The following is a 14,920-nucleotide window of genomic DNA, read 5'->3' as shown; positions in this document are numbered from 1 at the left end:
TTAACCCATAAATGGATCGCTTTAGCTTGCATACTTTAGAACGATCTTGGGATTCAAAACTCCTAGGTTGTTCCATGAAAATGTTTTCTTCAATGTATCCATTGAGAAAAGCTATTTTGACATCCATCTGCCAAATCTCATAATCATAGTATGCAGCTATTGCTAATAGAATCCTAATTGATTTAAGCATGGCAACAGATGAGAAAATCTCCTCATAGTCGATTCATTGCCTTTGGTGAAACCCTTTCGCTACTAGCTTTGCTTTATAGGTCTCTACCTTTCCATCAGAACCAATTTTCTTCTTGAAAACCCATTTGTTCCCTATAGGTACAATACCTTCAAGTGGGTCAACAAGATCCTAAACTTTATTCTTATACATGGAATCAATCTTAGATTTCATAGCATCAATCCATTTTGAAGAGTCTATATTTGATATAGCTTCTTCATAAGTAAGTGGATCATCTCTATGATCTACTTCTTCATGAGTAAACAACTCTTGTTCTTCTTCATGAAGAAAACCATATCTTACTAGTGGGTGAGATATCCTGGTTGATCTGTGAGGAATAGTTGTAGATGTTTCATCAATAGGTGTAGGTTGACTAGATGGATCTATATCCATCTAATCTGTTGGTTGGTCAAAATCCTCCAATTCTAGCTCTATTTGCCTTCCTTTGCCTCCTTCTTAAACAAACTGTTGTTCAAGAAATGTGGCATCTCTACTTACCACAACCTTTTGTGATGTAGGTATACAAAAATTATATCCAAAACTCTCTTTTGGATATCCAACAAAACGACCCTTTTCTGATTTGGTTTTCAATTTATCAGTATTCAGATTATGGATATAAGCTGGACAGCCCTAAATCTTAACATGCTTAAGACTTGGTTTTCTTCCATGGCATATCTCATAAGGTGTGGAAGATACTGATTTTGATGGAATCCTATTCAGAATATGCAAAGCTGATTCTAATGCAAATCACCAAAAGTATGTTGGCATATCAGTATAGCTCATCATACTACGTACCGTATCCAATAGGGTATGATTTCTCCTTTCAGATACACCATTCAGCTGTGGTGTTCCTGGAGGAGTCAGCTGGGAAACAATGCCATGCTCTTTCAAGTACTCATCAAATTCAGTACTCAAGTATTCATCTCCATGATCTGATCGAAGAGCTTTAATACTTTTTTCTGTTTGATTTTCTACTTTATATTTAAATTCTTTGAACTTTTCAAAGGATTCATGTTTGTATTTCATCAAATGCAAATACCCAAACCTTGATTTATCATTAGTAAAGGTAAAAAAATAATGAAAACCGCCTCTATCCATTTCTCTAAATGGGCTACATACATCACTATGTATTAGCTCTAAAATATTTTCAGCTCTTAGCCCTTATCCAACAAAGGGTGATCTAGTCATTTTTCCCTGAAGGCAGGATTCACAAGTTGGAGTAGGTTCAGAACCAAATGAGGATAGAATCCCCATTTTCTCCAGTTTTGCAATCCTATCTTCTGCAACATGACCTAATCTTAAGTGCCAAATATATTTTGAACTTGAGTTAATTTTCACCATGGCATTGCATTCATTTAGATCACTTGCATTCAGTTTTTGTTTGTCATTATTATCCAAATAATGAAGACCATCATGCATATAACCCGGGCCAACATATTTATTTCTAAAATAAATATTGCAAACATCATCTGTGAACTGAAATTCATAGCCATTTCTAGTCAAACTAGATATAGAAATGATGTTCTTAAAAGCATCAGGTACATATAAAATATTATTCAAATACAAAACATGTCCAGACATGTAAAAAGATTTAGATCCTATAGCTAAAGCTTAACAGTTGAGCCATCGCCAATCCGAAGTCTAAAATCTCGAGAATGCAAGCTGCTATTATTTATTAGTTCCTACATATTATAAGAAATGTGAGAACTGGCACCAGTATCTAAAACCCAAGCTGTAGATGAACTATGAGCATCATCAACATCTAAATAATAAGATATAGACATATTTTCTGAAGGTGTATCCTTCTTGTCCTTCAAAGAAGCAAGATACTCTGGGTAGTTCCTTTTCCAGTGCTCATCTTTCTGGCAGTGGAAACATTTTCCTTTGCCTCCATCAGCTTTGGTCTTCCCTTTCTATTTAGCTATCTTCTTGGAAGGACCAGGAATTTGAGGTTTCTTTTTCTTATTGCCCTTTTTCTTGTTGGACTTTCCAGCAGAATAAGATGCAATCAAGGCTACCTCTTTTCCTTTATTGCCCGGTATATTCTTTTGGGCAATAACCAACATGTTAAACAGACTAGCCAAGGTTTATTCCTGCTTAGTCATATGGAAATTTGTCACAAAATTTCCAAATGACTCAAGAAGGGACTAAAGGATCAAATCCGTTTACAGTTGGAAATCCATGTTAAAGTCAATATGTTCCAGCTACTCAATAAGCCGAATCATCTTGTGGATATGATCCCCAACATTTTATCCCTCAGACATCCTCATGCGAAATAGCTGCCTAGATATCTCATACCTGGCATTCCTGTTATGTTCACCATACAACTCTTGTAGGTGAAGGAGGATCTCACTTGCATATTGCATGTTCTCATGCTTTTTCTGTAACTCATTACTCATAGAAGCAAGCATGTAACACTTAGTTCTCATATCATGCTCCTTCCACTTGTCCAAAGTTTCATGTTCCTCTTGAGTGACCTCTGGAGGTAAGGGACCAGGAACCTGTGAGTCTAGAACATATCCTATATGTTCAAGGTTCAGGATAAGTTTCAAATTTCTTAGCCAATTAGAAAGATTAGGTCCTGTCAACCTATTGTGACCAAGTATGGTCGCAAGAATATTGGATGGTGGTGGTTGTGGCGTGCTCATTATTATCAGAAAATTAATTGCAAAAAATAACCATATTAATTAGTAAATATATCATGTATTTAACCAAAATAATTATGGTCTTTTAATCAAATTGGTCCTCTCACTAACTTAGTGAATCCTACACTTTCAAAGTAGAAAACGGAAATCCTAGTTGGATGAATTTCTAGTGGGTGATTGAATTCTTATAATCTTATTGATCATCCTCAGGCACATCCATTATTAGAATTACAATAAACTATAAGTGAGCAACTCCTTGCCCATCACATCTCATGTGAGGTTCAATCCTTTTCCTAACCCCTAATGCTCAAAATCTCAGGCACATCCATTATTGACTTATCTTGAATTAGTTAAGTTGATCCCATTGAGCCAGTAAACATACAAATAATTTTAATGTCCTCAAGCACATCCATTATTGGCCACCAAACCATTTACATATTTACAACATCTCATGCTTAACAATTATTCTTAAGAAAATCTCTTAAATCAATTACATCATATGCAAGTATTAAAAATTTCTTAAAATAATTGCCTCAATGGAGGGCCCATGATATAATTACCTTTAATTATACCATTTCCAACTTAATCATTTGTTTGGAAGATTTTGTGGTCGGCTTAATCATTATTATGGTCTTACTTTTCACATTATCCAATTAGCATGCATATATCATATACTTACATACATTCCCATACATCTCATGCATTCATGGATAAACATATAAATATGGTATGATCATGGACTTTCTAAGGGATTCAATTCTGAGCCACCAAGAATTGAATCAGGGCATTCCTAGGTGCATTTCATTCATTCATTTTACAAGAGTTGCTGAAGGAGTACATAATCAATTATTGATCTTGAATTCCTCCCACTGGTCCCACCAATGCTCTTGACCTCCTTGATCTTCTTACAATCCATTACATTGCAATCCTTAGCATACCAAGGTGAATTTACAAGAACCAAATAAATGAAATTACAACCCAAAAATATTACAACCTTTATAATTCATGCCACTAAAATAAATAAATTAATTTACAACCCAAAGAAACATAAAAAATATAAATCCAATCACATTGGTCTTTTATTGTCCATGATCATCCATCATACATATCACTATTTAATAATTAAATAAAATATATATACTAAAATTAAATTGAATATCTCATATTCAACTTAAAATTCAGATTTGAATCTCATTCAAATAAATTTAAAAATTCAGATTTGAATCACATTCAAAAAAATTTAAAAATTCTAATTGTGTGATTATAATTCTAATTAAACAATTTAATTAGACATAGACATAATTATGGGCATCAAACATACAACAATTGCACAATTAAAGTCCATACCATGCGCCATTGATGTGCTCTTGAATCCGCCACCTATGGTGACTTGACGATGTGTGCCGCCACACATAGACATCTAACCAGCAATTAATAAACCATCTTATGATAAAATCATATAATTAAATCATATATTAAACAATCTAAATGGTAAATATAGTGGCTCTGATACCAATTGAAGGAGCGGAAGCAAGAAAAATTGTTAGATTATAACATTGAATTCAAAAATTTTCTTCTAGGGTCTCATGCATCATGCAAGATTCATTATTTACCTATTGATTTCAATATTCAATAGCATATTAAAATACTTTTAATATGTATTTGGATCTACATTTGCTATTTAAGATTTTAGAATTAATATATTAATTCATTAGAACTTTAGATTAATTCAAGAGCATGTGCACTAACCTTTTGATGCACTGTAGATGTGTTTGGTACCTTTGGGAAGCACCTAGGTCCCCAAATGTTGTCCCTCTAAATTTTCCACACCAAGAGCACCAATTGTAGCCCCTTGAACAACTTTTAAAGCCTTGCCAACCAATTAGAAAATCGGGATTTGCCTTTAGAGATGTTGTAAATGTATACATAACACTAAAAATTTCTAGCAATTTTAATTCAAGAGAATATGGGCAATTCTCTTTGAATTGATGAGAGATGAAGAAGAAGAGAGGAAGAAGACTTCAAGGGTGGTGGCACACTTTTGATAAAATGAGAATGTTATTCATTCTTTCATAACTACACATTATATAATTAGGTCATCACTTAAAACCCTTGTCACATGTCATCTTTTCATTGGCTCAGAATTTTAATCGACCTAATCACATTAAGCCAAGTGTCAAAACTAGATTTAATCTTGACTTTGATCATCTTACATGATTGGAAAACAAATGGCAAGCTTATATGGTGCCACATGTCATCATCTCATGGAGCCACATATTACCCTATGAAATGACCAAATTACCCTTGTGTTGTAATTCTGAGTTCTCAACCCAAAATAATTATTTCTCCTCTTCTAATCAATTTATATCAAATATAAATTAATTAATTAATCTCTATTAACTAATTTATATTTAAAGTGTTTAAATATAAATTTAACTTATACTATACATCCAATAACCTAGATTTGATTTCAAGTCATGCTAGGGACTTTGCAATCTAATTGCAAACCAAACCTATTTAATTAATCAATTAAACTCTTTAAGTAATTAATTAAATCTCATTTAACTTAGTGATTACTTGTGTATGTGTATGACTCACTAGGCTCATCACTAATTGGCAATGAGATATGATATTAACTCTTAATATCATCAGAACTCTTTCTTACCATAAATGATTTCTCTAAATCATTTTAAGCACCGCATAGACCATGGTTAACACCTAGCATAGCATTCCATGGCCACCCAATTAGTAATAAGAAATACCTTAAATGAACCTTTTATCATATGTTACCATGCACTAAAATCTCTCTGTTACAAAATCCCAATTCGAGCTAGAGTCATGGTTTATGTCAAACCCCATTTGCTATGAATATTATGTTCTCTTTTTAATTCCAGTTCTTGATTAAAAAGATTTTCTCATTAGAAACTCTTTTCTGATTAAATCTATCTGTCCTAGCCAGGAACTTGAAACATCAAGAACAATTAAATGAACATAGGATTTTATCCTTATTTACTTAGGGTAACAGATTCCATCTTGATCAACAACTACCTCCATATATAACTAGTAGGAGCCAACACATGTCCATATACCCATACATAGTACAAGAATGAAAGCAGTATCAAACTCAAACTACCTATATACAAGATAACTGTGCTATCTCAAGTCTAAAGATTATATGCACCAATATGATTTATGACAATGCATTGATAAAAGTAAACTCCATGTGATTGTCTTAAATGTCACTGGTTCGGCCTACTTATCATGCATAAGTGCCTATCATGTTTGTTATATGGCATGAGACTCACCATTCCATCTTATTTACATCTCATATAAATAACTTGGGAACAAACATTATTACAATCTTTATGGATAAGTCATGTCCTTATCGTGAAGTATCCTCGATTGTGAACCAATTTATGATACTTTGTGCTAGAAATACTGTTACTCATATTCTTAACAACTTAAGAATAGAATTTCTAATAAAATATCAGCGAACCTTTTCTATTACACATAAATATATTATGTAAACGAAAAAGTGAAAATTCCTTTTTATTAATAAAACATGTGCAAGATACATACTTAATGATATGCTCTAGGGCATACTACTAACATTTTATTTATTCAATGTCATAAGCCAAGTCATTTTATAATTCCTTTTTGAGTCACTCCATTTGGAGTTTTGTAGCTCAAGTTATGCCATTTTTACCATAACTGGTAGGATTGGTCATTTCCAGATTTTCTAGGCATGTTTTTGGTTCTGGCAGTTTTGGTGACCTAATTTTGGTTAGCTATTTGACTAGCTTATGGTAAGAATTTGGATTTCTGTTCTTCACAAAAGTTGTTCTACTATGTCTAAGATTTCCAATGGTTTACAAATCAGGTCATTTGGACCTCTATATGCAAAGTTACAACCATTTGATCAAATATTGTTAATTTGGTCATTTTCCAGGTCTAGAATTGGGATACCCAGATTTAGACAAATTTTAGTCTTAAGTTGGTTTTCTAGGCATGGTCTCTTCATAAAAAATGTGACATTATGTCACTAGTTTCACCTCTAATTACCCTTGCACCAATTGGGGCAACACAATTCAACTTATGGCTTGTTAACCTAGCTGAACTCATTAGTCCAAAATTCCATAGTTCCATATCCACAACTAAACTCAATTGCAATCATCAATTCACAATTCAAAACACCCTAAATGACCAAAATTGATCATCATACACATCAATTGGTCAATAATGTTCAAAATCACCAATTTCTACAAAAACCCTAATCACCAAGAACCCTAATTTTTTTTAATTATCACCAATCATGCATGCTAACTATCTCAATCATGTCTACTACTCCCAACAAGTTCAAATTCATGTTTAATTAGATTGAAACACTACAAAACCCTAGAATTTTAGGGCTGGCCAAAATTTCATCTCTTCCCAACATGCATAAATTTTCAATTTTTAAGTTAATTTCTATTTGCTCACATCATTTCCATAAGTAATAATCAATTTAACTTAGGAGAAAGAGACTTACCTCTATGGTGCTCTTGGATCCTCAATTCCTTCTCCAATTTCTTCAAATTTCTCCCTTCAGTTCTTCTTTTCTAGGGTCAATTAAGAGTTTTCTATGGGTTATTGTTAAAGTTTATGGGATGAAATCAAGCTTTGAAAGCTTGGTTTGGCTTGGTAATGGTGGAAATGGGCGAGAATTTTAGAGAGAGAGAGGGCGACAATACTAGAAGAAGAAGACCAATATTTGCTTTTAATTTTTGTCTTATTTTTATGATATTTATCCCTTAATTTTCATAATTTAAATTTATAATTTTAATTAGGTCATGCTTGCATCATTATTATGTCATAAAGCACTTAATTTTTTGAAATTTTCTTTTCCTTTTTCTTTTCTTCCATACACCTCTTTATTTTTTTAATTCTTTTTCAAAATTTTAATTTCCTACATTTTAATGGACATTTAGGCCAAGAGTCACCTCTAAGGGTAAATTGACCAAATTGCCCCTTATCAGTCTGATCAATTTTTCTAGTAGCATTGAGTTACTTCCTAAACTCTGATTTAATTATTTGAGCTTGTTCTCTATTCTTTTTTATGCTTTTTATAATACCATTAGCTTCGCGATTATCCTTAGGCCTGGGGTGTCTTAGGGTTCCACATGAAATTAGGGCAGCAACTGAGCTCGCAGTCACTTCCTAGTTCAGTCACCCATCGCCGGGGCCTTAGCTCATTTAACTGATTATGCTTTATTTTTCTTATTTGTATTTCACCTTCATATAATTTCTATTAATTTTTATTCATGACTTTTCTATATAACATAGACATATTTATAGACATCCTAACTATTTGGACAGACACTAGTCACCGGAATATTAAAGTGTATAGACTACTTGATATGGGGGTGTTATAATTTTGATTGTGGCATATTTAATTATTGTTATTTGATTGTGATTGCTGCTCTAAGGATAATTTGGAGCTGGATATGTTATTTATATATGGATATGGATTGAACAGGTAGTTACGGATTGAGCTAGTCTCGCTGAAACCCAGTCATTATGGATATGGAAAGTCCAAGTGAGGCACGACTTTGAGTTAATATCGCTGGCCCACAGACTTGGATTAAGTGAAAGTCCAGCTTGAGTTGAGCTCGTTGGTGGGATTTGGATTGAGAAAGCTATATAGGGGATCGTCTCCCATAATTATGTATTGATGTGATATACTTGGTGCATGAGTAACTCCAAATTATATTCTCATGTAAATATTGGGTGAATTATTTGTTATACATATTGAATGTGCATTTCATGGTAGGATTACACTAGTTGTAGGTAGTTATAAAAATTGCATCTGTAATCAAGATATAAACACATTGAGTTGAATGCTCACTCCTGTTCAATATATTTTTTCCAGATTATAGAAGGAGCATTCTTTCCTACAGAGTCAAATCTGCATATTTGTTCACAAGTTGTGACGATGTTAGTTTTTCTATTATATTTAATTATTTATTTAATTATGTATTTATTTTATTTTATTTTTAGAACTTAGCTGTGACACTAATAAATAGTGCATTATTTAGATATAATAAATGGTATTTAATGAACATAATGTGTTGGATATTATGGTTGAGATAGGCTTCCTATATTGTTATACTCTATTTGGGTTGAGTTGGACTTCCAAAATTTGAGATATAAGATTTTATATTATTTTATTTTCGTGCGTTAAACCTTAATTTTGGGTTTGGTTATGGGCTAGTAACTAGTAAGCTTACTATTGTCCTCGAGAGCTTTAAGTTGGCCCAAGGCCTAATGTCGGTCCAGTCCATAGAGTCGGTTGATGACAAATTTGGTATCAGAGCTTAAGCTCTATACCTAAAGTTGTCACATGTGGAGTATAAAATCCTATTTCATTTTCTTCCGTAATTTCTTATTTCCAAATTATGTGTTATTCCTTAGGTAGTGTAAGAGTGTTTTAGTTAGTGTTTTGATTTTTGTGGAGTAAATGTTAATGTGAACTTGAGCTAGCAGATGTGTAGAGGTTTGCCATGGGGATACGTATTTCAAGAATTATTGTGTTTTTGTTAGAATGGGGCTAATTTGCTTGCCTATCTAGTGTAAGGCACGAGTACATAAAGGTGGGTCATGGTAGTATAGTTACCCTAGATGGGGATAAGGGTACTATTGCTGGCAGTTATTAGTAAATAGTCTAGTCAGGGCAAGTTTATGGTATCAGTGGATTAAAGAGAGAAAAGAGGTTGGGAAATATGGTCTATTGGGAAGTGTCACAGTAACTTATATAATGCTTTCATTGTCTGTGTCACACCCTACCCCTCTGTAAGGCATAACATGATCCCGTAGTATACCTAATGAATTACCAACTACGTCTACTGATAAACCATTAAATACACTACAAGGGATTTTAAAACTTTTCTTACTTCTTTTTACAGTGGTAAGCACTATTTACAGGTGTTAAAAATTTTTTTGAACTGAAGGGAAACAGCTAACACATTTGAATTATTAGGAATTTCTGTAAAAATTTTGGCAGAACGCCATCTGTATTTTGAATAAAACAGTTATATAGAAAACCTGTAAAAAGCACTTCAAATATATTTCTCAATCTCAAACTCCATCATTTAATCAACACAATATGTTTCTCCACTCAAATCCACAATAATTTTTCAATATTTCCAAAGGCTGAGATAAAAAAAAAATATAGTACAAATTTTACAAGCCAAAATAACTCATAATTTATTTTATAACTTCAATGTACAATTTTAATTTACAACTGCTCAAAACAAAAAACACTATATACATACAGTGAACATACATTGCAGTACAAAATGCAAAATATGGTATACTCAATATACCCAATAATCTCTCAGTGTTGCCCTAGTAGCCTAGTCTGCTGCCCTGTCAGTCTGTCTACCTGCGACAGCAATGAAAAGCTATCACTGAGGCAATGTCTCAGTGGTGCACAACATTAACCGAATACAACTTTAAATCACAAATCATAAGTCATATAAATAGTAGATACTTAAAACCATAGTTAAATTCAAAGACAATGAATAACAATAAGAATTTAAACTCCATTTCACAATATCACTATGAATCTCAATAAATCAAAACATGGTTAAATTCAAAAGACAGTGAATGTCAATAAGAATTTAAACTCCATTTCATAATCTCACAATACATATCAATAAATCACACACAGCTTAATCATGTTCCAAAGTTCAATTCGTCCAAAAAGCCGATGGCTAATGAGGAATAACATAGCTAGCTAGCAAAATTATTAGTACTCATTCTATTCGTCCTCAATAGGCACACACCTCAACACTTCAGCCAGAGAGGGAATTCAATTCGTCCCACTAGACAAGCTAGCGAGGAATTCAATCAATATACATGGTAGCTGTGGTTTCAAACCATTTACAATGCTTTTCAATCAATAAGTATCCATCAAATATCATTCAAACAATTTTTCACAGTTTTAAACCATTTACAATGCTTTTCAATCAATAAGTATCCATCAAATATCATTCAAAAAATTTTTCACAGTTTCAAACCATTTACAATGCTTTTCAAGCAATAAGTATCCATTCAAACACATTTCCACAATTTAAAACAATAATATACAAATAGTCATAATTTATTTCAATTGAAAAATTTAAAAGAAATAACTATTGTGCACAAACCTCTAATAACTGTCTCTTGGCCCTAACTCAGTGTTTCCTTCCCCTTCTCTGAGTCTTTGCTAACTGAGAAACACAATTTGAAGCGTTTCAGTACTCATTTAAACTGTCTCTAATGATAATGCTTAATAAGTAATTCATTGAATTCTATTAATTCCTTAGTCAACCTAAGATGTCGACCCTCTATGCATTCTAGGTGAATTAGGTTTTAATGTTATCAATATGTTATATTTGTAGCCTTTTATTGTTGGTACATGTTACCAAATTCATTTCCATGTATTTTGCGTTTTATTGCAATTTATCGGATTTCGGTATACTAATTTTACCTAGTCGGATGACCTAGATTCCTCGATTTTTGGGTTTTGGTCAAAACTACAAACTTGTATATCTATGTCTTATTGCACGTGGACCAAAATTTCAAGTCATTCTGAGGTTACTAGACCAAGTTATGGTCATTTTACTATTGCTGGTCAAAATGTATCAAAATTGGTCACTTTAGGTCACTTTTGGTTTGGCTAGTTTTTGGACCCGAACTTGTGCAAGCTATTTGACTTGCTTATGGTCATTTCTGGGCTTTGGTGTATTCATAAGACTTGTAGATATATGTCTAAGCTATTTATGGTAAAATTTCAGGTCAATTGGACCTCGTTTGAGTGAGTTATGGCCAAAAAACTAACTGCTACCCAAATGGTCAATTTTCAGGCCTTAAATGCACTAATCCGGATTTGGTCATTTTTCAAGTTACCTTCTCAGTGGAATTTTGGTAAGCTTCCTTCATGAAAGTTGGCACTTTTTGTGCCTAGTTTCACCTCCAATTGGTCTCATACCAATTGGAGCCACACACTTAAGGTTCTAGGCCAAAATACATACTGCCCTATTGCAACACTCTTCATCACATACCAAATACACTTTTAACACTTACCAAGTTACACATTCATGCCATTTCTGTTTTGCACCATAACATAAACATATTTCACAACAAATTTTTGGTCATTTTGACAGCTTATAACCACACTCGATATGCACCTTATAGTACAGAATTTACCAAGTCCAATTTACACACAATTTAACTACATAATATGGCTCATTTACATGTCCAAACTCAAACTCTTACATACATGTACAAGCTGCCATAACAAACACCATAATTCAATCATATAATTCCATAAACCAAACTATGGAATAACATTTTTTTGGTTCACAATTCAAGCTGTCGATTCATACATCTCTCTCCATTAATTTCCAAGCTTCCAAAAAATCAAGTATACATTCACATACATCTAATATACATCACCTAACTTATTCCTACACACATAAACACTTCATCAACACTTTAATCTACCATTTACATATAAGGATAAACTGCCCTTAAGGAGTTTCCATGGCTTCCAAAAATACACATCTCCCTTTAAACATTAAACTCCAAAAATCTCTCTACAATTTAAGTGCCCATAACATCCACACAAACTTTAATGAAGTAAGCATCAAAAATACCTACTTACCACTTCGAAAACTCTTCAAAACCTCTCCAAAACTTGGTCTTCTTGTTTCCTATCTACTACCCAAGGTGTATGGACAACTTTTAATGAAGGGAAGTGTAAAGAAAGAAGCTTAGATCAAGCTTGCATGAAGCTTTCAAGTGGACGGCAATGGAGGTTCTTCTTGGGAGCAATTCAGTTGGTTCTTGGAGAAGTGAGGAAGAAGATGATCTGCTGTCCAAATGAAGAGGTAGTGGTCCACTTAGATGAGTTAGTGGTGCACTATGTTAAAGTTAAATATTAGTTTAATCTAAGGTTTCATTTTCCCACATTAAGCTTCCCATTTTTGCTATTTACATTAGATACCACTAATTTAATTTTTCATGATATTTTCCAAGTGTAATATCATTTATTTTTAATGAACATTTAGGTCAAAAGACAACTCGGGGTGTCAAATGACCACAATGCCCCTGTTCGGATTGCATTCCCGATTTTTCGGTAACACCGGGTTTTGTCGTTTTCTCGATTTCTCACTTTTCTTTGTACTAATTAATTAATTTTTCTTTGATATTTCTAATGGTATTTATACTTCAATATACATTTATTTAAGTCCTAAAAATATTTTTCAGGGTTCCCCGCGGTTCAAGGCTAGTCAACGGTCCACGCCGCGACTTCCCAGTGCGGTCACCCATCGCTAGGGTTCTCGGCTCATTTAACTTGGTTACATTTCATTGCTATTAATTTTCCTTTATTTTTCTTGTATTTTCTTTTCTTGTATTTCATTATTTTATGTCTCCTCATCAATATTTAAATGTAGTTCTAGGCATCCTAGCTGTCCAGACAACACTGGTCATCGGAACAGTAGAACGCACTATACAACTTAGGGGTGTTACAGTTTGTTTTGTAAGCTACAGATAATAGAACTGACATGAGATTACTGTGTAGAGCTACGTATATTCTCATGGTGTCCCATGATGAGTTTACAGATAGCTTCTATTTTGGTATAGTAATGCCATTTTTGAATTATGTTTCTATAAAGGAGTTAGAAAACATTAGTTGAGGGTTTAAGGCCCTCATAATAGAGTATCAGAGGTCAATGTTGGGTGTTAACTAAAGTCATTAACTTGGTTATCCTAATTTAAGCATAGCATTTGTAGCATGAGTTGCTAAGAGATTAAAGGTTTTAGTATAGTTACAATATATTGTAAGTACCTGCTAAGTGGGACCATCTAGTTTCCTTTGTGGGATTTTGGACAATTTTGGCGTTATGATGTATGTTTTGCCTAAAGTTTAGTGAGAATAATATCTCCTTTGGGTGCAATAAGGCGCAGTATATGACTTTGCTCCCTAAAAGAGGCTGGAGTTATCAATGATGTTAATAGCCTGTGAATTGATATTTTAGGAAGTTTACAGCATGATAAGATAGCAAATAGCCTTAAATGTTGTGGCAAATGCAGCAGTACCTCTTTTGCAGTCAATTATATTGTAGAGTATGGTCTTATCTTTTCAGGAAAAACAAAAGGTTACTACTAGTAATGGTGGCCAAAGGAATAACTTCTCAAATGGGACTATATTGTGTGATAAAAAGTTGTTGGCTCAGGTGTTCTAAGGGGGGGGGGGTACAATTTCACTGTAAAAATCATAAGTGATGAGATTATGATGGGTGTAAAGCCATTGGGTAGAATGCTTAGTTTGGGTACCCAGTATCTTAAGTTTTAGCTTAGAGTGGGAATGGGAAAATAAAATCCCTATAAATCCCCTCCTCAAAGTATTAAAGGGTAGTTTGTAATCTAATGGGTAGGAATAGAGATCAAGCAGTGAGTGCATGGCTGCTATTCCTTGAGTTCTTTCTCAGCTTCATATTACTCAAGACAAAAGTATACTCTAAATAGAATAATGTTAAAGGCAGTAAGTTAGTGAAGACAAATCACAAAATACCAATAGATAGAATAAATGCAAAAAAGAGAATTAGGACAATTGGTTTTCAAAGCAGCATAACCCAAATGCTATTGAAAGTGCTAGCCAGAGTGGTCAGAAGTTAAAGTTCAAGTAGCACAGATAAAGTTTGAGTAGCATAGAGGTGTGATGACTTAGTAGAGACACTTAAAGGTACAGTTATCTAGTATAATTATTAGGTCAATAGGAAGAATGGAGCTAAGAATAGAGCAGTCAGAATTTTATTCTGGGCAAAGTAAATGATAAGGATTCAGAACCAGAGTGGGACCATATTAGTGAGAACGTTTGTCAAGTATAGATGTTACTCACAAGTTACTAAGAAGTACAGGGATTAGAGGAATATTTATAACACCCCTCACCCGACTACAGTGTAGCCAAGCAATGCTGCTACATTCGGTGCCGGAGCACCCTAACTTATCTTACTTTATTTCT

Source organism: Hevea brasiliensis, chromosome 16 (assembly GCF_030052815.1).
Source record: "Hevea brasiliensis isolate MT/VB/25A 57/8 chromosome 16, ASM3005281v1, whole genome shotgun sequence".
Classification (NCBI taxonomy): Eukaryota; Viridiplantae; Streptophyta; class Magnoliopsida; order Malpighiales; family Euphorbiaceae; genus Hevea; species Hevea brasiliensis.
Note: the sequence above shows the minus strand (reverse complement) of the source record.